The sequence below is a fragment of the Macaca nemestrina genome, chromosome 4 (genome assembly GCF_043159975.1).
Source record: "Macaca nemestrina isolate mMacNem1 chromosome 4, mMacNem.hap1, whole genome shotgun sequence".
NCBI lineage: Eukaryota > Metazoa > Chordata > Mammalia > Primates > Cercopithecidae > Macaca > Macaca nemestrina.
Genome location: NC_092128.1, coordinates 70,748,732 through 70,776,497, shown reverse-complemented (window position 1 = coordinate 70,776,497; position 27,766 = coordinate 70,748,732). Strand labels below are relative to the sequence as shown.

The 27,766-nt window shown below is 38.4% G+C and overlaps 1 protein-coding gene across 3 annotated transcripts in view; it reads right to left on the bottom strand.

Annotated features, from left to right (window-relative positions):
* The window catches only part of LOC105475476 (cyclin dependent kinase 14), a 594,776-nt gene that overhangs the window by 36,753 nt on the left and 530,257 nt on the right, over positions 1–27,766 (bottom strand). The window contains exon 14 of one of the 3 annotated variants that reach the window (XM_011730739.3): positions 12,222–12,891. The exons of the other annotated variants lie outside the window; for them this stretch is intronic. The gene's annotated coding sequence lies outside the window, so the exon portion shown is untranslated. Of the gene's footprint in view, positions 1–12,221; positions 12,892–27,766 lie in introns of those variants that run through there. 3 annotated transcript variants of the gene reach the window in all.

Genomic DNA, 27,766 nt, shown 5'->3' with positions numbered 1-27,766 from the left:
AAGTGGACATGTGTGTAGCAGACCATAGCTGAACACTGAATTCTTCTTGTCTTTAAATGGATGGATTTATTATCCACAAGATGAACGAAGAGTAGGGGCACAATCAATAGCTTTGGAAAACATGCGAGGCTGATGGTTTCTATTGAGTGCTTGGAAATAACTGTTCAGCAGATGTGTATGAAGCAGATGAGTCCACGACCCAGCACAGTGGAGGGGGAGGGGGCCAGATCATGGCTGTGATCCTGGACCATGAACTTGTTTTATGACTCAGGATGGTCACTTCCCTTCAGTTTCACAAAACTTTAATGTCCTCATTTGTGAACTGAAAATAATAATCTCCCTTGTCTTATCTACATCTCAAAATCGGTAAATAAAAAATGAATTCCTAAATGAGAAAAGACTTTTAAAATGTTGAAAGGTATGAAGCATGATGGTATCAAGTGTGATACTTAATTGAGAAATAAAATGTAACTTGTGTTAGTGGATATTTGGTCTACATGTAAAACAGAAAATATCTGCTCCTTTATTACCTATTGTTTAATTTCTTTTTAAGAGAGAAAAATTCATGTTCCCCAAGGCATCATGTAATCTTTAACAAGATAATGGATAAAAGGTGAATAGTATCATGCCTGGCAAGTAAGGTGAAACTTCAAACAACTTTAAAATTTTGTGTTATATTTTAATTTCTCAATTAAAACTTCTGTAAGAGGTTTCTTGACTGTAATAAAAATATACCTGAATTTATGTTAATGATAAGTAATACTAAAAAATATTTCCTATGTGTCAGGCACTGTTCTAACTACATTACAAAAGTTAATTTATTTAATTCATATAACCATATGTAAAGGGGCCCAATTACCAGTTCTTTTGTTGTTGTTGTTTTTTGTTTTTATTTTTTTTTTGAGACAGAGTCTTGCTCTGTCGCCAGGCTGGAGTGCAGTGGCATGATCTCGGCTCACTGCAACCTCCGCCTCTCGGGTTCAAGCGATTCTCCTGCCTCAGCGTCCCGAGTAGCTGGAATTAGAGACATGCGCCACCACGCCCAGCTAATGTTTGTATTTTTAGTAGAGACGGGGCTTCACCATGTTGGCCAGGATGGTCTCGATCTCTTGATCTTGTGATCGGCCTGCCTTGGCCTCCCACAGTGCTGGGATTACAGGCATGAGCCACCGTGCCCAGCCCCAATGATCAGTTTTTAGGTTATAGCACCCTCTTCTAAAACATAAGGCTCTGCATTATAATCTCACTTTGGGTTAAATACATTTTCTAATTTTGTAAAATGTGAACAGTCAACTGCCTTCTACACAACGATTTCAGTTTTTACCCTATGTGGTAGACACTATTCTTTCCCCATTTTTTAAGATGAAAATATTATTTCCTAACAGGTTATTTGCACAGCAACCAAATGGCAAACCTAGGATTCACAGGTAGGCAGTCGGCTGTACGGCCTCTCTTTGCATCAGAGGGCCTGAAGCCATTCTATTATTTGGGGGCAACATCATGATGTCCACTTGGATCATTTGGGATCCAAAATGAAGATACCAGGTTGAGAGCTTATTAGTCACCCAGAAAATAACTCCAACATGCAATGTGGCACTAAGACTGGCTCACATTGGAGCCATGGCCCTATCTATATTATATAAGAACAATCAGCTGGGCAGTTAGCTGTTTCAGTGTGAATCCAGCAATGGCTGCTATGTCCAAAGCACTTTCCAGGAGAGGAAGCTGAAAAGCTACCTTAAGGCCTCATGTTGATATTTATCGAGGTGAATTGCAACTTGAAATGTACTTCTAACATTTGCTACTGTGAGTGCAGAAAAGACATCATATGATAAGGCAAATGTGGAGAGCCCTTTGTTTCTTCTTTTTTTAAAAAAATTAGAACTATTTTTCAACATTGGTTGGAAACAAGTCCTTGAAGAAAATCTTTAAAAGACAGTAAAGAAATTCAGAGATTGAATTCCATTTTGTCTGTTTGTTGTTGGGTGACAAAAGACTGTGAAATACAAATAGGCATAGATAGAGCTGCGTATAACAGCTTTGTGGCTTTCCCTTCAATAAACTCAGAGATTGTCTTTGTATCCAGTGACCCTTGAGGGGGATTTAAAATAAAAACTCAAAAGACAGAGTACAATTTGTCCATACCGAAGACCCAATTATAACTCTCAGTCTCATCTTTTATGGTTACTTCTCAAAATTCTGCCTAGGTGAGAAAGAACTGAAAAATATTCCTCTTTTCTGGATAATATTATCAAATGAAGTGAGGGCCTGGGTGGTTGCCCTCACTGGTGATTGATTCTTTAATGAGCTTTCACCTGCAGGCCCAAGAGCACAGAGACTGCCCAGCTCTCTAGATTTTAAAATAGTGATCAATTCAGACACACATTGGGTTGTGTTGTTGGGACTAGTCAGAAGAACTGATGTATATTCTCTGAATAACAAAAACTGAAATTGAGATATATTTACAAACACATTCACACAAACTCAGAGACCTTATGAATAAAAAGCGAAAACACCAAATTACTCAGATGCCTCTAGGCTCGATCAGTATCTTATGAAAAACATAAGGCTCTGCATTGTGAGCTCTTCTAGGTTAAACACATTTAAAAATATTTTAAAATATGAATAATATAAATAATCTGAATGCTTTCTATGGAACAATTTCATTTCACAGATTACTGCATCAGTAGAGCTGCTATAAGCTGCTGTTTCGCTTTTTTAAAAATTAATTAATAGGCACTTCAAGTTTAGCCTCTTCAGAAGGCCATCTGATTTATTTATACATTTTATTAATTCTGAAGCCAGTAGCTCCTCAATGGTGTATTTATGTTCAACTAGGTCAGGTCCGCTGGGATGATATTTGGTCTTTCACAGAAGACACACTGAGCCTGTATGGACAGCCAGGCTCAAGCTACCAAACACACTTCCTTTCCTAAGAGTTGACTACATGAATTTGTTAGACTTTAGTGAAAAAAATATAGGAATCCAGATATGCATTTCATAAGTCTCTCTACATAAGACCTTCTACACATAAGGGTGTCAGTAACACGTTGCCTCCTTATTAGGGAAGCAGGCGTTTGGCAAACAGTCCACTTGTGATAGTTGGTTTGTGTAGCTCGGTGTAGTAGTTAACAGTGAAGGGCACCCACAAATACCAATAGAGGGAAACACTGAAAACTGTTCTCTCACATTACATTAGTTTGCTTAAAAGGTATGCATGTGCTAACCAAGTCACAAATCACTAATTGTCAAGTATGCTGCAATAGAATAAAATTTAGTACAGAAAATACTCAGGTGAGATAAAAAACATTCATGTTTATATTTCTCAATAAATCCGTGATTGACTACTTTGATAGCGATAATGCCATACAGATAACTTTATAAATACTAACAATGCAGAGGATTTGACATTTAAAATGTTAAAATGCAAGATGACATTCTTACTTCCCCTTTCAGAAATGTTATGCATGGATTACTTTCAGAACTATTTGAGCCAAGCCCCGTTGATGGGTAAATGTTAAAAGGATCTGGGATGTCCACTTTCTTGATCTTTCTGCTCTCTGATTTTACTCAGTGGAATGTGATGAGCACTGTTACCTTTGAAACTATTATTAGCCAGAACTCACTGATGACTTAGTATAGAACACTGGAGTTGAAAGGAGTCCTGGAGACCTCTCCTCAATTCACAAAAGGGAACCAGAGGCCCCAGGGAGATGAAGTGGCATGTTCAAGGCCACAGCTAGTTGGTGACAAGGTTTAGTCCAAAACTCATGTATTGGACTCCTACTATGGTGCTCATTTGCTCTGTTACCCTTAGTGTGATGAAAGACAGATAAATGGCACAAACTCCTTACAGTTTCTATGTCAGCACATGATTACTAGATGTATGCTGTTGACTCTGAATGCTCTGAGGTTGGAAGAAATGTGCAACAATGTAAATGTCACAGGCCTGGAAGTAATCAAAAGGAAACTGAATGTTAGTTACTACCGTGCATAATGCTTGCAACATATCTGTGGTTGGTTGCAATGTATTATTAGAGCGTGGGTTTTTGTCGTGACTGTATGAACCAAGCCGCATAGGGAACGCTGAAGAGCGATCACACAAATACCTTTCTTTCCCTACTGTCCCTCAAGCAGCAGGGATCAAATAACTGTTTCTCAGCTGTCTGTCTTTTAAACAAAAATATCTCCTTCACTCTACGTGTATCTGTGGCAAGTTAGTGTCTGTTTCCTCTTCTCTCTTCTGTTCTATTTTTTAGACCCCAACCTTCGATCACCAGGGGATACTGGGACTAGAAAGGGCCCGACATGATGTTTTACAAATTTATCTTGGATTCCTTCAGTACGTCACAGTTTGTGTTTGATAAAGAAAGGCAGTGTAGAGCAGGCAGGCAGAAAACAGTCTGCAACTGGATATTGGGTGTGCAGAATCACCTGCTGCCAATCTGGACACTGGAAGGGCTTTCCACTCTGCATATGACAGTTTCCATTTGTATTTCGGGCCAGCTGCTATTATGCCAACAATGTAATAACGGTGTGTTTTATTCATCTGTAACACAGCCAAGTCTTCCTGCATTTGTCTGGGAAATCACAAAGCTTGATGAGACCTGGAGGAGCCATCTTTCATCTTCCTTACTTCCTAACTGCACACGAATCCCCCAATTCCTTTACCCTGACTCTGGCCTGATCGCTTACTAGCTGGACATGTTTCTTAACCTTTACTTTGCCATGGTAGCCTCACATGGTAAATGGGGCTGACAATACTAGCTCTCTCTTCGGGTTGTTGTAAGGATTTAATGAGTAACATGTACAGGAATTTAATAGGGCCTGGCATATAGGCACTATATAAATATTAATATAATTACTATTTCCATTAGACAAAATTAAGACTTCCTCATAGTTTTGGATCTCAGCTGATTGTAATCACTTGTTCATCAGTGGTAGAATGGTTTGTTAACTAATGAACATCATATAGCTATACCATAATTTATTCAACCATTCACTTATTATTGGACATTTAGTGTGTTGCCAACGTTCTGCTATGTAAGTAATATTGTAAGGTAACGGGCCCTGTCAAGCATCTGTCTTTACAGCTTCCTTACGAGGTGGATATTTTAAATCCAACTCCTAATTTCAAAATGAGGACACTATGTCTTGGGCAATATGAACCCAATATGACCACACAACTAATAGGTGTTATATGCAAAACTTGAGCCCATGCCTTGGACCCTAAAGCCTTAATCAATTGCCTACCTATCTTCTTATCTTAAATGGTTATAATAACAATTCGTTTGTGTACCTAATGTTACAAACTCAATTTTTCCAGAATTTTTCTCATATGGATCATCTTATTCCTTAATAATTCTGAATATTACCAGAGGCTGGGAGTGGGGTAGGATGAGGGAGGAAAGGAAGTTGTTGGTCAAAAGGTACAAAGTTTCAATTGGACAAGAGAAATAAGTTTTGAGATCTACTGCACAAGTAGGGTGACTACAGTCAATAATAATGCATTGTGTATTTCAAAATAAGAGTAAATTTCAAATTTCCAACACAAACAATGGTAAGTAAGTGAGGTGATGGATATGTCAATTAGCTTGATTTAATCATTCCACATTGTATGCATGTATCAAATCATCACCTTATACCCCATACATCTATACAATTATAATTTGTCAATTAAAAATATTCAAAAAGGAATTCAGAATAACTGCAGTGACATTTTTCCCTTGAGCCCAAACTCCTCAATTTAAAATCTCTGACCTATTGTTAGGAATGCTTACATTGCAACGCTGTCAGCAGCTTTGTCAAATCTTGCACTGGTAGCCGGGCGCGGTGGCTCACGCCTGTAATCCCAGCACTTTGGGAGGCCGAGGCGGGCGGATCACAAGGTCAGGAGATCGAGACCACGCTGAAACCCCGTCTCTACTAAAAATACAAAAAATTAGCCGGGCGCGGTTGTGGGCGCCTGTAGTCCCAGCTACTCGGGAGGCTGAGGCAGGAGAATGGCGTGAACCCGGGAGGCGGAGCTTGCAGTGAGCCGAGATCGCGCCACTGCACTCCAGCCTGGGCGACAGAGCAAGACTCCGTCTCAAAAAAAAAAAAAAAAAAAAAAAAAAAAAAAAAAAAAAAAAAAATCTTGCACTGGCTTCTAAAGGACCTAGTCACTTCCTTGCATCCATTTATTCCCAACTGCCTGGACCAGCAAGACACAGAATAGACATGAACAGAATTTCTGGGGTTGGAGGGGATAATATAATTATGATCCAGCAAGAAGATCTTCTTTGCTGCTTTCACCTACTACAAGCTTGTACAACACATTTAATACAATCTGACTAATACCTTGTGGGTCATGAAGAAACTCCCATCATCACTATTGGGAGTGGTGTGAACAAATCACACAAGTGCTAGTTTTAGGAACATACAGATACATTTGGTATTTTGAAGATAGGGATGGTAACTGAGGAACAACTCTATAAGTGTGCTGCCTGCACAACTGGTATTACTGTGCACTTAAGGGCCCCAACATTTCCCAGAGAAAGGAGCTGGGATGGCACTGGCAACACCACACATCCAAGCTGAGGCTGCCCTCTCCAACTACCGGCCCTTCCCTAACAACACCTATAACTCTAATAATTATGGCTAAAGTTTATGGATCGCTTACTGTGTGCCTTGTGCCTGTCTCCATTCTATGTACTTTACATGTATTAATTCAATCTATTTAATGTAATCCTCACAACAACATTATGAGGTAGATATGATTATTATTACTATTATTTTCCTCATATGGTAAATGAGGAACCAGAAGTGTAGAGAGGGTAAGTGACTTCCCTCAGTTACAGAGTCAGTAAGTACTAAGCCTGGGACTTGACTCTGGTAGTCTGACCTTGGGGTCTTTGCTCTTTGTCACTACAGATGTTCTATAGGCCAACAGCTGGCCCTGGGGCCTGCCTCCTCTCCCTCCCCTAACCTTCCCAGTTTCCTGCCCAGTTCAATGCCACTTCCTCCCATTTGTTCCTCCACTGGCACTTTCACGGAACTGACCGCTCTCCAGGTGTGAGCTTCCCAGTGGGTCTCCTACCTCCCACCTTCCCCATTCCCAAAAACGCTCCTTCTACTTGTGCCATGAAGCCTTCTGTGACAGTGAAAGAAATTTAAACATAGCAGAGAAATACACAAAAATCACTTCCTTTTCATACAAGGCTTAAATGATTACTAAGAATACCTGAAAAATAAATATTTACTACATAAAATGGAAAACTGTCAGAATTTATGTAATCTAATGTTTCCATGTGTTATAAAGTCCCCCACTGAGGGTTTTCCAAAAGTCTGTCCATGCTAATGCCACTGGCCTGTGAGGGAAGGCAGTGACTGTACACTTTTATGTGCCTCTCTTCCTTAGTTTTTTTAAAAAATAACAAACATTTAAGATATCAAGAGAAAAGTTACTCTTGCCTAAGTGTCAAGCTTGGAGAGGGCAGAATAGCTAATCTACTTTCTCGACTTCTGTGGAGGTTTTATTTCTTCTGTGTTGTATTAAAAATGTTGTATTAAATTTCATGTTGACATGCCATTTTATGAACTATTATTGGAAATTACTGATTCACAAATTGAGGGGAAATCTAAGACTAATTTATTTATTATGTTCTAGCTATGTGCCAAATGTCAAGAAGGATTTAGCAGTATCTTATAGCTTTGTTGTTTTAATATTCAGTTTAACTATTTATTTTGCAATCATTTCTTAGATTTTAAGCCATTTTAGGTATATCTGAATTCATTTATTATTAGAAGTTGTCTGCCTCAAATGTTTTGGAACAGTAAAGGAAAGGATTTGTTAAAAAGGGAATGTAACTAAAATAATGAAGAGATTGATGACTTCACTGTAAAAGCATGATTTTTGTACCTTCACTTCGCAGCCATTTTTAAAATTAGCCTATCATGAAAACAACTTGTGCTGTTACTTGTAATCGAAATATAACATTACTTCTCACTCTGCTCTGGTAGTGTAGAAAAACACACTGCTCTAAACAATAAACCTTGCATTTTAGTAACCTCACTACTCAGATTTTTCTCAGGCTATACTGTGAATGATACAGAAAATGTCTTGCTTTCCAAAAGAAGTAAATTCAGTTTTTTGGCTTTACATCTCACTCTGAGAAACCCATTCTCTGGCCCATGTTGCCATCATGGCATGTCCTGGCTGTCCCACCACTGATTCTGTGCCCAGGACGGCTCCTGCCTGAATCCTCTCTATCTACTCCCTACCTCTACACCACAATATCCATAATCCTATCGACTCATCCAGACCCAGATCAAAGGTACTTCCACCATGAGTCTTCCAAGTCAGAGGCAGTGTCCCTCTGTTCAGAATTTTGACATCAGTTGCCCATACTTCTTCACGTTGCTTCTCTGCTGTTATGCCTTTCGAAGGTGTATGTGGGTCTCCACATTTCTCTCCCCAACTAAACTCCTAGCTCCCAGAGATCAGTGACTCTGGAGATAGTCAATAATTTATTTTATCTTTTGTATTGTATATAAATTTGTGAGCTGCCTCCAGCCTCATGATAAACAAACAATTGTATAAATATATAATGCTTATAATGTAATTATAGAATAAAGAAATGTGGATTTTTAAATGGATGGAGTTGTAAGAGCAATTTTATTATTCTGAAAAATCCATAACATCCATGTACATAAACAGGCTTGTTAAATATATTATAATAAACTAAATAAAAAGGAACTAGCAAGCGTGGAATATAGTAAAAGGACTTTGAAACACAGAAAGAAAATATTTAAAAATACATATAGTATACAGTAAATATTTGATTACCTGTAAACCTGGACAAGTAAAATCAATAGATAACTACACATCAAATTTTGACTACAGGTTTCAATCATCTGTTGAAAAGAACATTTCAGTACAAGTATTTATATACTGCAGGCTATGTATATGAATTTATATCCCCTCCCTATCATAACATAATCTTTATACATATATTATCCAGATGGTGATTGGCAGACTTTCTTGCTCGTTAAGTCTGGGTAAAACTGGTAGGGACCCTGCCAATTCCACAGCCCATGGAAGTCCACAGTCCCCAAGGTTTCTATATATTCCAGGGTGGAGGTGGTACTTATGCTCTCAGGGGCCTGGGCTGGAATGGGCCATGCACAATAAATTGTAGCTCACATTAGACGCTTCCATTGCAATTTGCTGATGATGGGAAAGGTAAAGCCGAGAGCACGTGGCCTTTTGACACCCAGATGATTCTTTTCTCCCTATTATCTTTCATTTTCTTTCATCTTCATTTTCTCCCTCCTGAGCAAAGTAATTCAGATTTTCTAAAGGAAATATTTGCATCATCTCATTTTCCCAACCTTAGTGGATTCCATTCCTAAGTATAATCTCTAATCAATATTTCTTCAGACAAAAGTAGTATGCTTCTTGAGACAAATTCAAATCCTAGCTGTTAACCAGTAAAAATGTCTTCCCATCACACTCATGCATTGAAAAGGTAGTATATTGTTAAGAAGCTGGAAACAAGAGGAAAACCAGAGCTCACCAGAGCTCAGCAGCTCTACTGCCGTGCCACTACAGCTCCCTCACTAACCATGACTGAGGGTGCAGGTGTCCTGTAAACACCCCCATGGCCATACACCAGAACCCATCATCAGCTTGCACTGGGAACCTCCTGTCCTGGGCTGGTAACCTCAGTTTTGGTCCCATTGCCTAACTTCTGGCAGACTCTTGGTTGTCATGCACAACTCAGACTGCTGCCTTCTGTCCAATGTTGTTTCCTTCCCCAGCTCATTGAGATTACCGTGGTCTGGAGCCCACTGGCCAGCTCCACTTTGCCTTGCTGCTGGGCACATCCTCTGCTTCCACCGGTCCAGACAGCAAGCTTGGGACAACACTTTAGATAATATGGACTTTGAATAACTGGCTGTGGGTAATTGATAATTAGATCTATTTTAGATTTCATATATCATTTCCAAATGTCCAAGTGTTTATAATTCTCACAATGCTAAGTTATTCATATCTACAGAATGCTTACTTTCACCACGGAGGCAGTAGGCAGAAAGAGAATGATTAAGTGTTATCTTAGAAAATAACAGCAGGCAACAGCATGACCATGCTGAGTCTCTTAGTTAGTAGGCCAATCTATGGCCATGAAGTTGTTAGATGTGAGTATCCAGACGTACTTGGTTCCATAGCTTCTAACCACCTTCATTTTTCTTGGCAAAATCATTTCCACAATTTGTTTTTTTGTTAGAAAACACAGTATCCCATAGTCATGATACCAAGCCAGCATGTTCTCTGTTTCCAGTTAAAAGAAATATAAAGATGCCAGAAAATATTTGCCCAAACAGTGCTGTTTTTCATTAGAATGGCACTTTTGGAGCCTGGTTACTACAATATCAACCATGTAGTTCTATTTGTTCTATTACCATGAAGCACAACATTGAAATAGACATTTTTTTCTACCAGCAACATATAACATTTGTTGGCTATTAAATAAAGTGTTCACAGATATTAAAAGTTTTTTCCTTCTGGGAAAAGCACATTATTGAAATACAACATAATTCCCATTTTCTTTTCAAGCCTTAAAATTCAAGAACCTAACTTTTTGGGGGGTTGCCTCTAGACAGCCAGGGCATTAAATACCACCTGGGACCTGACTGTATCTAAGCTGGACAAAGATGTCAACCCTTTGCCCATCAATTCCTTACCTCTGACAGGGTAGAGGGACCACGTACTCACATTCCTGTCTTAGAACAACCTCTCACAGTCTTCCTTTTTTATGGCAATTTTCATTATAATGTAACTTATCTTGGAAAGCACACATTACTTCACAGAAAAACTTCTCAGAAGCTAGAGAATATTTCATATTCCATTAATATGTAAATTGTGACAAATTCTGCATCTCCAGTGTAATGAGTCTGGAAGTGCGACAACCTAATGGATGTCAAAAATTTCTATGTTTGGCCTGTAATCTCAGCACTTTGGGAGGTCAAGGCAGGCAGATCACTTGAGCTGAGGAGTTTGAGACTAGCTTGAGAAACATGGCAAAACCCTGTGCCTATAAGAAATAAAAAGAAAAATTAGCTGGGCATGATAGCATGTGCCTGTAGTTCTAGCTACTAGGGAGGCTGAGGTGGGCAGAATGCTTGAGCCCGGGAAGTCGAGACTGCAGTGAGTCAAGATTGCACCACTGCACTCCAGCCTAGGCTACAGAGTGGGAGCTTTTTTATATATATATATGCCAAATATATAATAGATATATAATATATAGATATATTATATCTATAATATATGTAATATAATACATATATCTATATATTATAAATCTATGTTTGGCAAATGGATATTGAGAAAAAAGTTTCTTGGGAGTTACGAAACTCATCATGGCTTTAAGAAATACAGTGGCATCACAGATGGCATGTGCCAGACCAGAAGCTCCTGTGGCCGTGATAGACCAGGGTATCTGACCAAGAGTACTCACTGTAAGGTAGGACTCTGCACTGGATGACAGGAACAGCAGCTCCCACATACTGCTTATTCATGATATGCTAGGAATTACAGATACTAATGCCCATTTGCCCAACCATCCTGCAAGGTCAGCAAATGAGAGTTTGGAGAACTTTCCATGTGCCATGCAGGAGCTAGTCTAAGAGCTTTACATGTATCATTACAGTCACTTCTCATCATACATCTGTGGGATGTGAGTATGACTGCCATCACTCTCTAGATGAGGAATGGAGGCTTCTTTCCCAAGGCCACAAAGTTAATAAATGTCAGAGAAGCTTTCAAACCAGGACAGTTAACTCTGGAACTGAAACTCCTAATGGCCATGCTACAATGACCCAGTGCCTCTCAGGTAATAGGAGGCATTTCGCATCTGTCCTCTCTAATTCACAGCATCAGCTTTGTAAGACTAGCAGTATCATCCATACTTGTAAATGAAGAAAATGAGCCCTGGAGAGATTCATTCATTTGTCCATGGACACACAGTTAGCAAGAAGTGATGTTGCTGGGATTTGAACCCAGGTCTCCATGAATCTGAAGAATGACTAGAAACACTATGGGGCCTTTGAGGATCAAGCCAAAGTGAGCCTCTTGCTCTTCATGGATAAGCTGATTGTGGCCAGAGTTTAGGTGCTCATATTCTGAAATCTAATGAGACATGAGATAATTTTAGCAAGAAATTGCTTTTCACACACACATTCTTTCTTTTCACAGAGAAAGAGAAAATACGAAACGTGTGATTCAGCAACCTCTCTGATGAACTTTACTTTGCATCCTAATTCTGACCCAAGTTCCAAACTCTTTTTCCACATGTTTCCCTGTTTGAAATCTCTTTGAGCACTTAAGATACCTAAGTCACAAGGATGGAATTTAATTCCTAGAGACATGTAATGCACAAAATATGGAAATGATAGCTGCTTAAAATAAAATATAGTTGTATCATCCAAATGAAGGCCCATCCAAAAATGACATTCCAAACCCCCAACATTTCCTTAAATGCTATTTGCATGTTCTTCAGTTTTGTCTACAGTGTTTTATGGGCTGCTCATGCTCCAAGTGTGGACCCTGCCAAGAGGCTCAGCATAAAATGGTTTCAAATGCAGAGAATGTGATGGGAATCTCATTTGAAACCATATGGCTTTTCATAAATGCTCCAAATGACCACCACTTAAAGGTACAAGATTTAAAAAATAATCCTCCCACCATTAAAAATATATGAATAAATAAACAATGGCAACGACTTCCTTTTCCCCACTGGATTTGGGGATGGGTTGGGGAGTACGAATTGCTTCTGCTCTGGCTGATTTTCAGTTCCGATAACTCATCTTTATTCATTTCCTTTCAGTCATGGCGAGCCATATTGAGAGCAGCTGTAGGCAAAAGAGAACTAGAAGTAAAAAACAAAACAAACAAAAAAAAAAACACAAAACAAAACAAAACAAAACAAAAAAAAAACAAAAAGGATCTCCTCACTGCCTCCTTAAATCGTTGTCAAATAGCCGTTCTAAAGAATCCATTGGGGCTCACTGCTGTGCTGGGCACCCAAGAAGTAATAGAAAACAGGAGAAAGAACAGTTTAAGCCAAATTTAATGAAGAGATTTAAATTACCCAACCACATATTTTGGGGAAAAATCAATGTTAGAATGATTTAATTCAAAGTCAGGTTGACCAGGACTATAGGGAAATTATATTTCAAATTAAATTAAAAAACAAACAACAAATTGTACTTTAAAGGTGATAGGTAACACCAGTAGTGGGCAACTAGTTAATGACAGGTCTGGCGGCCTATTGCAGCAAAAGTTACTTAGAAAGTTAGAAGGTGATAAATGAATGCCAACAAGCTAGGTCTTAAAATGTACAATCAGTGAACTGATTATGGGAAATCAACTGGTACAAAGTGGAATGAAATTAAAAATGATTTAGTGATAGAGTTTTTATATCTCAAAATGTCTTTCCAGGTTTACCCAGGAAGTGAATTAGGGGTCAAAATTTAGTTTTATTTTGTTTTTAAATTTTTGACAAATGATAAATGTTTTTTGGATCAAGCTTAGTCTGAGCTGGGAAGTAAATGCTTTTAACATTTTGTTTGAAATGATTTCATCTGTTTCAGTATATAAACTCAACAGAAATCTTGCTTATGGGTTATTCTACTACACTTCAATGACACAAAAATGGCTTCAGTTTCAAAGGGGAGACTTTGCAAGTTATTATTGCATAAAACATTGCAATCTTGTTTATTTTCTAGCATTTTTGTTCATGTGTTTATAATGGTTACATGAACCAAATGCTTAGGCAACTGTGTCAAAGATGATAGTGAATAAGAAACAAAGATCTGTTACACCGTGAGTTGGAGAACTAATTGCTTCACAAGTTTTCTTAAAATGTGGCTAACGGAATAAAAAGAATTCTAAGTTATGTTTGAAAACAACCAATAAAACACAGTGACTAAAATTCACAAAGAAAGTTTTGAGAAGCTAGGAAAAAAATGAACAAAAGAACCATCATGAGATACACAAAGAAAATGCAAACCCTCTTACCTGTAATTTATTAACTAGAATTAGTAACTGTTTTTACTTCCCTATCACCGTTGAACGTTTTGCTATTTGGCATTGCTGACTACCCTCTCCTTTGTGACATTTACCCTTGTATGGTTCCCACAACTATGATTCTCTGTTCACCACTGCAATGGCATCTTCTCAGTATCCTTGGCTAGCTGATCTTCCTTCCTGCTGTTCCTTCTCTCTACTTTCCTCCAGCAGTCTAAGATCCTAAGCCCTGTTCTCTCAATCCTCACTATTCCTGGGAGTCCACCCACTTTCACGTCAATAGTTCACTTCTGATCATTCCCAAATCAACATGCCCTTCCTCGTTCTTTACCCTGAAATCTATAGTTACTAGCCTGTGTCCATCTCCCACTGTGTCCACTTCAGGATGCCCTAAGCCAGAGGCCACTTCCATCACTGAAATATCCACTTCCCTAGGCTTAAAAAGTTGGGCTCATTTTTTCACTTCTCTCTTTTCTTTGGCCAATATAGCCAATTAGTCACCAAGTATGACTGATTTGTCAAAGATTTCTGTCTGTATCTTTCTTCTCATTAATTTGACCTAGGCTCTCATCATTTCAAAGATAAGTTACTGCCATAATAATACTAACAACAACTCAATAATGTCAGCTAGAATGTGCCAAGCAGTGCTCTAATTGCTTCAAATGAATTATCTCATTACACAGGAAGAAACCAAGGCACAAAGATTAAGTTATTTGACCGAGGTGACACAGTAAGAGGAGCCAGAATTTGAACCCAGCCATCTGAGATTGAATTGCTTCTCACAGAATTTCTCTTCCAAGATGTGCTACATACTATATCCACTTAATTTTTCTAAAATAGTGTTTTAAAGGTGGCAATATGTACCAGCAACCTTAATTATCCGTATCTGTTGACTTGAAATTTATTTTGACTTAAAATTTCTGAAACTGTATCTTAAGGATATAATTTGCAATGTATGGAAAAATTTATATACAGAGATCTTCACGGCAACATGAATCATATAGTTAGAACTTGGAAACAACTTTAATGTTCAATGGTTGGCTAAACATAACTGTGGCACCTTCATATTAAGGAAAATATACCAAGCAGAAGGGGATTTGATGACATGGGGAAATATTAAAGATTTACTAAGTGGAAAAAAAAGGAGATTATAAAAGTTAAGTATAACCCCAATTCTGTTAAAAAAAAAAAAAAAGCAAAGACAAATAATAAAACTCCTAACACCTAGAAATATATTAAAATGTTAAGATGGAAAAACGTTAATCAAAATTGTTTCTGAGGTTTGGTGACTTTAAGAGATTTATTTTCATGCTTTTGCAAAATTTTACAATGAACATATTTACACACTGCAGTCAGAACTCCCTCCCATAGTAAATGTTATTCAAATCCCACTACTTCCATAGCGTAATTTCCCTGCTCAGAGACACAACTATAAATACCTTTTTGTTTTCTTGTCAAATTAATTTTCTTTCTTTAAAACTTTTAAGTTCAGGGGTACATGTGCAGGTTTGTTATTTTGGTAAGCTCGTGTCATGGTTTTTTTTTGTACAGATTATTTCATTACCCAGGTAGTAAGCCTAGTACCCATTAGTTATTTTTCCTGACCCTCCCCCTCATCCCATCTTCCATCCTCTGATAGGCCCCAGTATGTGTTGTTTCCCTCTATGTGTCCATGTGTTCTCATCATTTACTTCCCACTTGTGAGAACATCCAGTATTTGATTTTCTGTTCCTGCATTAGTTTGCCAGAGAAAATGGCCTCCACCTCCATCCATGTCCCTGCAAAGGACATGATCTCATTCTTCTTTATGGTTGCATGGTATTCCATGGTGTATATGTGCCATATTTTCTTTATTTAGTCTATCTGGTGGGTATTTAGGTTGATTCCATGTTTTTGCTAATGTGAACAATGCTGCAGTGAACATATGCGTGCATATGTCTTTATAAGAGGATGATTTATATTCCTTTGAGCATAATGGGATTGCTGGGTCAAATGACAGTTCTGCTTTTAGCTCCTTGAGGAATCACCACACTGTCATTTACAATGGTTGAACTAATTTACACTCCCACCAACATTGTATAGGCATTCCTTTTTCTCCATAACCTCACCAGCATCTGTTATTACAAATACTTACTGTCTGCTGCATCAAGTTGAAAGTTTCTCTGCCTGGAATTCAAGTTCCTGAGTCTAGGGCTTCTTGTTAGTTTTTCAATGAATGTCTGCATCTTTCCAAGAGAATCTGTGACCCCTGCCACACCAGTCGCCTAACTATGTTGCCCTGATCCATTCCCACCAGCCCTACAGCTGGCCACAGCTCCACTCCATCCCTAACCCCTCACTGACACAGATGTATCAATCCCTCCCTTGAATTCTTCACAGCATAGCTTTGAGTTATTTATAATATAAACTATTTGGGGCTTCTTCCTGTTCTTGACATACATGGAAAATGGTACTCAACCTGTGGGCATATAGTCATTATAGAAGATCATTCTTACCCCAGGAAAATCAGGAAGATGGGGTTAATGGTGCTTCCCACATTCATGCGCTTGAGTTTTAATGCTTACGTGCTAACATTAGTTGCTCTTCTCTGTCTCCTACATCACATTTTTTCACACTTGGGCTACAGCACTTCCCACCTATATCAACTTGACAAGTATGTCTCTCTTGCTCATCTGTCAGTTCCTTAAGCACTGTGATAATATCTAATTATTTCTAAGCTTTATAGCCCCAGCACATAGCACATAGTAGTCAATAAAGATTTACTGAACCAATTACAGGTGACAAGAAATAGGTGAATCTTTATGTAAAATAAGTACAAGTTGTTTGAAGAAAATTCTGGAAGCAACTTTCACATGACTTATGAATGCAACACAACATGAGCACCAGAAATAATTCAATGAATGAAACGAATTAGATAAATATTAAAGCTAAAGAATATGTTCTATATCTACTTAGCTTTGCCAGATAGCTGAGATGCATAGAAGTAAACCTGAAAATGTAATATAATGAAATTCTTACCCATTATAGTAATCTCTGATATTACAATATATGGTTCAGTAATGAAATAAGTGAAGGAGAGAAAACAGAACTTTGATTGTGATCCCCAAGTAGTAATTCTAGTTGGTATGTTTCCCCACTATATTCTAAATTACTCTTAAGTTGCTATGTATCTATGGAGACCAAAAGATCATACCACGATTCACAAGACACAACACTATGAATAAGCGGTCTATGTGGGGAGCTATAATTTTTCTGTGAGGCTTTGGAGAAGTTGTAACCACATGAGGAAAGTATGACTGGTTTATAAAGCCAACCAAGCCCATTGGTAGTATTTAAGAACACCATAATCCCAAACACACAAGTTCGGTTTTATATAATGCATGGGTATAACTCCAACTGAGTCTGCATACTGTGAGGACTGTTCCATCTCATGTTGGCCTTAATTTCCATTGCTCTAGACTACCTCACTTTTCTGTTTTGGGCTTGATGGGCTATAACATTACATCATAGGTGGGCAAAACTGAGACTCCTTTCTCCATCTTAGTAACCATGAAATGTAGGTATTTAGCTACCAGTAAATTCTGTCACCCATCTAGGTATGAGTATGGATCAAAGGCAGAAGATGCGGAGAAAAGGGAAGCATGTTTTCTTTTCTGCATTGGTGACATAATGAACACAAGTGACCTTTTAGAACTAAACGTGGACCGCCAAGAGGGATGTCATTCCAAACCAGCTTCTATTTAGATTGTTGTAAAAGCATGGCAAATATTATTTAAAATAGCATTGTTAAGAAATCAACCAGAGAAACAAAAGTCAGGAAATAAAAAAGGTATGGTTTTAAATGAAACTCCGTAACTCCGGAGTTAGAGAAACTCAGGTCCGGCCCCCGACTTTATAGGCTAACTACATTTGCTCAGGTTTTTAACAGGTGAAATTATGTTTTGCACGAATGAGAGCATGATTAAATTCATAGTTGTCTGGATTTGAACAGCAACAAGCCACTTTCAATAGGTCTATTCTGTATCAGGGATATGATCTGAAATGAGTGGATTCTGTGATGAGGATGCTCCCACTGGACTCGTACCTGTTAGCAAATCAGACTCACTTTGAAACTGGGACTTTGAGTTCTCAGTCCCAAATTATGAGACAGCCTAAAGACTGGGGTGTGGGAATGAGGGGGGTAAGAGCAAGAGGCTGAACACTAAAGCAAAAACACAGGGAGTATTCCCACCAAGGGAACTCCAGTTTTAAGAATAAATTATGTCTGCTTCATGGGATATATAATCCTCAGGACACTGCAGGCATTAAATAGAAAATATTAATAATGACATCTGTGTCCTTCAGCAGAGAGTTCTTTGCATAAACACAATAAAAATACTTTATGCATTAACGAGGTAAATAAGAAATAGGAATCTTATATTTAATATAGTAATACCTAATTATTCATTTCGATTCAGATCTGTCTTTCAGGCTAAAAGGCCTGATCTGAATCAAAATTTAAATTCTAATATTCTTTAAAGAGATAAAATTGTATTATCCTTAATTATATATAGAAACTAGAAGAAGACTAACTTCATCAACTGAAGGTCCTTCTTGGGCTCACTTGGACTCACAATATTAACAGCAATTCTAACATGCTTGAAAACAGTTTTCCTAATAGGACAAATCCTATCCTTTATGTTTCTCTTCAGAACTGTTGTTGATTTAGCAACTATTTTTCACAGATGGAGTAAAGGCCAAATTCTTATTAAAAATGATTATATATTAAATAAAGTTTAAGTGTTTAAAAAGTTGTGTAAATTTAGTATGATCCCATATATGTTTGGGCATGTGTGAACACGCGTAGAAACACACACATACATAAGAAGAACATAAACCTTAGGACTTTCTAGTCCTCTTAGACCAATCTGGAAAAAACAAAAATCACAATTGTCTGAAACATACGTAAATATATGAGAGCAGCAAATGTAAATGGATTGACTAACTAGCTTTCACTAAATAGATAATTAATTGGTTAATCTATTTTAATTTAAAAGGAGACTTGGAAATGAACATTACATTTTAAAGACGTGTTTTAAACACGAAATGTGCCCTTGTAAACAGTCAGCAAGCAGGAGGTATTATACCGTGGCATTAAAAGGGTTAAGGGCACCACTGAATGTCCCTTCCACTTCCTCCTGACCAGAAGATGTTGTAATTTTTTGGATTTATGAATTGACCAGGCCAGTCAGCATCTTGAACACAACAGACTCTGCCTAGATCTATCCCTTACCTGCTGAGAAGAGACAATTCCCTTCACACTTGGAACCCTGAAGCCCTTTAAGCTGCTTGCTCTGTAACCGTGGCAGCTGGGCCCTATACAATTCTTCATCTCCTGCCACCAGGCCTCACTAAATAAAAACTATGGTGCCTTGTTAGCCAACAACTGAGCGTGAAATCACTACATTGCAATCCCCTACTTTCTGAGTCAATCAATTTCCCCCCACCACTACAGATTTGGATGCACAGGGTCAGTAAAGAGAGGGGGAATGTGCAGTGGAAGAAAATGAATGTATCAGGGCAACCAGAACACACCCATATGGCCTAGTTAATTCTGTACAGTGAAATTAGTGCATTCACATAAAACAGTTTAGAGCTAGTTAATGAAACCAACATGTGTGCTATCTAATGTCATCATCATGCTTTGAATTTGCACAGGATATAGAGTGGAGAGAACTGTAGAGACAGATATGGGGCCAAGAACAAGCTTTTGTCAGCCTAAAATTGTTAACAGATTAGAGTGTGTCTGACAAGGCACTAAGACTGTAACATATGTTCTTTTTAAGGAGTATTAACATTTTATGCATTAGCTACATGTTAACGGAGAGAGAGCTTGAACTGCTAAAAACTATTAGAATGTCATTTGCAGTCCATCAGCAATTTGCTTCCACACTTGGAATTCCGTGTGTGCCTGCATGGAGGATGGGGTACTCAAGTAAAGTGGCAGGAAGGGAAAAGAAGGAAAGTCAAAAAGGAAAGAGCATGAAGAATTAGGCTGTAACGTGCTGAAAGTGGTGCCTTTTTTTTTTTTTTTTTTTTTTTTTGAAGCTCTCAAAGTGAATGACGTTCAGAAAATGGTTTCAGAAGAGGGAAGAAATGTTTTGAAATACTGAAATAAAATCATGTTCAATGTTTCTTCCCACCTAAATAACATCTCATATCTATTACTACTTTCCTTCTTCAAGGGCTTTGTACTCAGTATCTTGATATGGACATTTTGCTTATATATTGCAATGATTCCTTTCTCAACAGGGCAAAATTGTTTTACGGCAAAAGTCAAGGTGTTAAATAAATGTTGTTATTAACAGTAAGCCAGGACTACTGGTCCATCCAAAGTACTCTAAAGTCATTAGGTCTCCACTCCAGGGCACAGTTTCCTTGATCACAGGTTTTCACATATGACATCTCATGTTTTTATATAAAATTTCAATAACTGTTGCTGTTGGTCTGCAGCCCCTCACAGGCAGTAGGTATATCTCCCATAGTGCCTGGTAAATAGCAAGAACTGAATAAACATTTGTTGACTTGTACTAATATGAAGGAAATGAAAAAAATAATACTGCAAAGGAAGACATCCTACCAGTGACCTATTTATACACCCCTCTCAGGGTTCCTGGGTGACCCCAGGGACTCCCAGGTGTGCCTGACCATGGTCTTTGTTCCTCTGACCAGACTCACTGACTGTTGTCTATCTCTCCCAAAAGAATGTAATGTTCTTAGGAGTGGACATTATGGCTCACCTGACATTGTAGCCTAAATATCTAGGTCAGGCTGTACTTAGAGAGGCACTCCGCTTTTTACCCTAAGGCACCAATGCTAACTATTACCTCACAAACTTCATACCCACCCAGGAAGCTACTGTCATGCCTTATTAGAGGAAATGGAAGATTCCCATGTGGGTAAAATGTAGTTATATGCACATCATTATCTATTTGCAAATTCCTCTCTTTTTTTTTTTTTTTTTTTTTTTTAGAGAGAGGGTCTTGCTGATCGTCCAGGCTGGAGTGCAGTGGCATGATCATAGTTCACTGCAGCATTGACCTCTACAGCCCAAGTGATTCCCCCACCTCAGCTGGGACCACAGGTACATGCCACCACACTGGACCTGGCTAATTTTAAAAATTTTTTTGTAGAGACGGGGTCTCTCTACACTTGCCCAAGCTGGTGTGGAACTGCTGGGTTCAAGTGATCCTCCTGCCTTATCCTCTCAAAGTGCTGAGATTACAGGAGTGAATCACCACACCTGGCCTGCAAATTCCCTTTAAAAATCCATTTTTTTTCAGACGATACAACTGGATTCAAACACACTCAGAATCCAGAGATAGCTACTGATTATATATGCATATGTGTGTATACATGTAAGTATGTGTGTAGATAGACATATAAGCATTCAACCCAAGGTCTCTTTTTACTACTTGACTGATTCCCTGATGATGATTTTAATGTTAAACATGCTAATTTTAAAGTCAAACATAATTAAAAACAAAGACAAGAATAAAAGTTATCAAGTATTATCATACCAAAGGGTTGAACAATTTCAGAGTTGGTCATTATCCTGAATTTTTCATGTGCCCATCCAGACTTTAATTGGGAAGGAGTGGGGGGAAGAGTTTGGTTTGAATCCTGGGACTCACAGCTGTACTTCAAATATAGCAAGTAGACATTATCTATAATAAAGTGCAATATAATTGTCATATATGCAAACATAATCTGTTAGGAGAAAGGCAACATGGTTTATATGGAGAGAGGGCATGTCTTGCCAATCATTTTGAGTTATCTGAGACAGCAAATAAGCAGGGGATATAATTTATTTAAACTTTGAAAAAGCCCTTGACAAGGTTCTTCATCAAAGATAGTTTAGAAAGATAGAGTTAACATGGGCTGGGGAGAATGTTTTCTCCAGAAAAGAAAACTTGATTAAAGGGGAAATAACAACTCAAACCAACATTTTCCATCAGAGAAGTGTTACAAGTAACTAGTAGCCAGCATTAGTTGGATTTTCTTTCTAATATTGAAAATTATCTCTGAGTAAGAGAGAGAGTACACTCAAAAAAGAAAAAAATGCACATCTTGCAGAACACATCTGCCTCTTCCAAGTGATAAAATACCTAAAACCATGGGAAGGAGTGTGTGTGTGTGTGTGTGTGTGTGTGTGTGAGAGAGAGAGAGAGAGAGAGAGAGAGAGAGAGGTGCTGGTGGAGGTGGGCTGTTGGAACGCTGAAAGTGATGACACAGGTGATCATCAGATGATGCTGATGAAGCAAATGATGCTCCTTATCCTTTTACCAAACTGACTTGTCTACACCTACCCAATTTGTGTGACTTTGATGACTATGTCCTGCAAGATACATGATTAGAAAAGTCCCATAAAATTGGAGAAATAAAATATTCTAAATATTATCTTTAAAAGTGGAGGGAAATGATTTCATTGATAGGTATGTATATAACCAAAGAAAAAAGGAGGCAGATGGAAGAAGATAGAAAATGGGGGTTGTTCAGCATGTAAAAATGCAAGTTGAGAGGAATGACTGGAAAAATTGGTAGAATGGCAAAGGACGAAAGTGGGGTATCACCATACTCACTGTCTGAAAAATAATGCCAGGTTAATCCCTTTGAAGTTTAAAGGGCTCGTTTAGGACACAGGATAGGAAAGACTTAGAGTTACCCAACAGGTGGTTCTTCAAGGGAAAGCATCTAGTGACAAATTGAAATAGACTTAAGGAGTTTGGGAAATTCAGAGAGGCTAGATACGTAACAAGTTAATAAAGAAGATGAGCAGCTTCTAGTTGCATCCCTGTATTTTGAAATTATCATCAAGACCGTTATGCCTGCTCACTGAACTTCCTTAGGGACAGGGGCTGAAGAGTGGCCAGCCTGGCAAGCCATTTCTTCCATTTCCTCCATTAATACAGACAATTGAGCATGGATTGTGAATGTCACATTAGCTATCATTGCTGTCAACACTAGTCACTAATGACCCAATTTGAGGGAGAAGGGGTGGAGGGGAGAAGGTTCCAGTTAAACAGCAGTTACTGTCTAGAAATGCAAAATGTCTTTTTTGAGGTAATTAAAATTTTTTGGCGACTTTAAAGACTGGCTTTCTTATGTGCAGTGCAGCATAGAACAGCTTGTAGGCTGCAGATCAATAAATTCCAGTTAACTTTCAAGTCATGTCGGCATGCAGCCCTGGCTGGTTTATTAATTTAAATTTCAGCCCTCTAAAAAAAAGGTATGTCTAAAGAAATAAGGCACTATATGGATCGCAGTGAGATTGCTCAATCGGAACAGGTCTTCACATACATTGGTTACCAACATCAATAGGAAAATTTAAAACACTGAAGAGAATAGGTCATTCCTCCCTCTGTCTTATCCAGTTAGTGTTTTTCTTAGGAACCCTGACTACCAGTTCTTTTTGTTTTTAAGAGTAGTTGATACCTGAAACACTCATGGCTTAACTCACATAAGCTTCAGCAATTAGTTGAGTAAGAATAAAAAGGTGAAAATGAAAGGAAAGTAGTGCGATCCATCTCAGTGTTCAAATCTTTAGGAAGGAATAGTCTCGCTTATTTCTCTTTTCTCTGCCCTTAGGTCCTGAATACCTCTAATTCTAAGGATATAACTCAAAAGTCTCATAGTAGCAACACAATGTTAGAAATTGCTTATGTTTTTCTTTTTAATCATCTCTCTCGTGCATGTTTTACCTTTGATTCTTCACATTGTTTTTAACAATTTTTCCAAGCCTGCAAATATCTACCAGTGGATTACCCCTCTTTGGAGACTTGCTTCAGGCATTAGGACACTTCAGAAATCCTGCTCCAAAATTGTTGGTATTTTAAGGCACCAAACTACTTTTACTATGAGACTATCAAAAATTACTATGATGATACAGTCGTAGCCCAAACACTGCATCCTCAAACTCAATGATTTCTGTTATCTGTGTCACTTCTCCCTTGTGTCAACATAAATAAGGGAAAGCTGTCTGAATCTATTAAAAATCGTCAGAGTCTAAAGCTGCAGTTGAATTCCATTGCATCTACTGCATTTTTCATCCTGAAAGAAATATTTATGAAATGCCAATACCATCCAAATATGGCCCATAATAATAGAATCTCAAGCATATGTTTTTTTAAAAACAAATGCTTATGTAGAAATTGCAAATGTTTTCAGACCAATTGCATCTTCATGAAATTTATAGAGAACATTATCATGTTACTAATAACTGTGACATGTATTTGAAAAACCAACAGAACAATACGATTCTAAAGACAGATTTACACTTTTTATTTCTTACTGCATTCAGTTTTAATCAAGGTTCTGGAGCTTCTCACTAACAGTGAAATTGTATTTAAATGGAGCCTTTAGGGTATTCAAGTTAATTAACTTGATCTGGTCAGGGTTTTGGGGGCACTGTGGTTCTTGAACCTCTAATTTTATCCTTAGAGGTAGCCAAAGCTTCTCTAGACATTAGCAACTAAATAACTGCATAGGCTTAGATTATGATTGAAACATCTAAAATAATGCAGGCTTGTCAGAAGTCAGAATAAAAAGACCAACTGATAAGTGCAACAACATGGTATCTTTCCAGCTTACAAATGGAGCTCTACCACTTTATAGCTGGAGGACATTGAGGACACCAAGGAACAGCTCAGGTCTCAGTCTCCTCTGCAAAATGGGGATAAGATCACCGACCTTAGTGGATTGTTATGAGGAAAAAATGAAATTACTCATGTAAAATGCTCAACATGATGTCTTGCACACAGTAAGCATTCATTAAGTGAGATGTTCTCACTATTACTATTATTATTATTTTAGAGATAGGGCCTCACTCTGTCACCCAGGCTGGAGCGCAGTGGCATGATCTTGGTTCACTGCATTCCTGGGATCAAGTGATCCTCCCACCTCAACTCCCCAAGTAGCTGGGACTACAGGTGTGCACTACCACGCCTGGCTAACGTTTTATTTTTTTGTAGAGTCAGGGTCTTGCTATGTTGCCTAAGCTGGACTTGAACTCCTGGGCTCAAGTGATCCTCCCTCTTTGGCCTCCCAAAGTGCTGGGATTGATTACAGACATGAACCACTGTACCCATCCATTATTACTATTATTAACCTTACAACTGTGCTTTATGGCATGACAGCCATCTCTAGAAATAAGAGGCAAAGAGAAAAGGTTAAAGAAAAAAGTAGCTTGTCCTTGTTCTGACGCTATAGTGAATGGTCTTTATTACATTCTCTTTCCTACCTTTAAGCAGGACACATGTACCCACTCACCTACTCTGTTTCTGAGGCGATTACATTTCTTGTCCAGCTTCAAACATATCCTGGACTTTTCAGCTGTTGTGTTGAAGGTGCCCCTTCCTGGAAGCCCATCCTGACTATAAATATCCCACCTAGTCTTCAAGTTTTAGCTCAGATGCTATCTTTTCCATGAAGCATTCCCTGAACTTTATGAGGTCTGTCCCTGCTCTATTTTCATTGCCTTTTATTTATATTTGTATAACAGTAATTTTCACATTTGACCTTGAGTGAATCATCTGTATGTTATGTCATCTACTGCACTGTAAACTGCTGGACAATAGGGACCATGTCTGCTACATCTTTGGATCTCTTACAAAATCCATCTGAGATCTGCTGGCATTTAGTAAATGTTTGCTAATTTGACTTCTCGTTCTCAATCAGTTGGGTCACTTATTTTCAAGGAAATCTTTCTTCTTTAGAAACTTGTTACAGTTTTTTCCTTTTGTTCCTGGTTCCCCTGAAACTATATGCAGATATTTCACTTTGTTTACAACATTATGTTATATGCTATGGAATAAACCAACTTTACCTGACAAAGCTTTATGATTCCCCTGGAAATGGAAGGTAAACACATATAATAATAAACCTGATTAAATGCCATACGATTATTATGAATTCTCAGACAGCAGCTCAATAAGGGCCAAGAAGGAAACTCGAGTGAAGCGGGCTAGATTATTTATACAAAGAAATAGGCTCTTGTCAATTCTTCTTCCAAAAAAAGGCTCCTCTGGGCTATTTTTACATTTGACATTGACAACAGAGATATGGCTACAAGAAATATTTCACTTTTCTTTTCCTCCACTGAAAGTTAAACAACACAGAAGGTGAAGGTAAATAGCAACTGCTTCTCAGTCTGAGTGACAGGGGGATAAGAAGGAGTGGCAGGGACTGTGGCAAACTTCAGGCCACAGCCTTTGCTAAAGAACGCAGCCACTACTCAGCCCTACTGATCACTGCTGTTAGAGAATGCTCAAAGTGGTCTAATCTTCCTTTTTCTAACAACAACAACAACAACAACAACAACAACAACAACAACAACAACAAATGAGATGCAGAAACAAAATGTATTTTCATGTAAAATCTACACAGTTTTAAAAATTGACTATTATCTTAAATATTTAAATACACTGTTGGCCGGGTATGGTGGTTCAGGCCTGTAATCCCAGCACTTTGGGAGGCCGAGGCAGGCGGATCACGAGGTCAGGAGATCGAGACTATCCTGGCTAACATGGTGAAATCCCATCACTACTAAAAATACAAAAATTTAGCTGGGCGTGGTGGCGGGCGCCTGTAGTCCCAGCCACTCAGGAGGCTGATGCAGGGGAGTGGCGTGAACTCGGGAGGCGGAGCTTGCAGTGAGCCGAGATTGTGCCACTGCACTCCAGCCTGGGTGACAGAGCGAGACTCTGTCTCAAAAAAAAAAAAAACAAAACAAAAAAAAAAAACAACAACAACAAAAAACCCACTGTTTTAGGTAAATGCTAGGCATACGGGCAGCATCTGTTAAAGGCTTCCAGGTTACAACCTCCACAAGTGTTTTGGAAAAATAAGAGAAAGACACTATAACTGCAGGTTGAAATGCCCTGGCTCGGTATCATGGAGAAGCTGGTAGCGGGGATGCACCTGTAACTTATTTCTCTCTCTTTTTTTTCTGACCTTACTTTCTCTGTTGTCTGTGCTGACCTCTATTCACAGCTCAGTAACAATGACCCAGCTTTTGAATCTTTGTTTATCCCATCAAGTCCTATTATGCCAGAGGCTCCCAAATCTTCAGTTCTGCTTTTAATTTCTATCTCTCTTTCTCTTTCTGTTGCTATATCAACCTAAACGAAAGGACACCACTACTTTACACCACCAGACTTGGCCTAATTATCCTCACCTAATGCTTGCCCCTTCTGAGTTCTTTGAGGTCGTCAGTGAAGGTGCTATCTGGCCAATTAGTTCGTCTGAGAAAGTGGAGACAATTTTAATTCTTCTCTGACCATCTCCCCCCACTCTAACTACATGACTACGTCACACTGACGATTTTTTGGAATGGCCCCCTATTGAGGGTCATGAAACTTACCCGTCCTCAAAGACTGTTTCTACTTTCCTGCTTCCTTTGCTTCACTCAAGTGGAAATTCTGGCCATCCTCTGCATGTGACACACTCAGTGCAACTTTTGTGCTTTTTGCTGATGTACAAAAATCTCTTGCATCTCTTTTCCCAATTTCCGCAAATCCCTTTTCTTCATGTTCTCATGCCAAACCAAGCCCTGGTTTGCTCTTTCTTCTGTCATCATTATGTACAATTTTAAACAAGTAATATGCTATATTGTAAGCTGGTCTAGATTCTTTTTTTTTTTTTTTTTTTCATTTTAGGTAA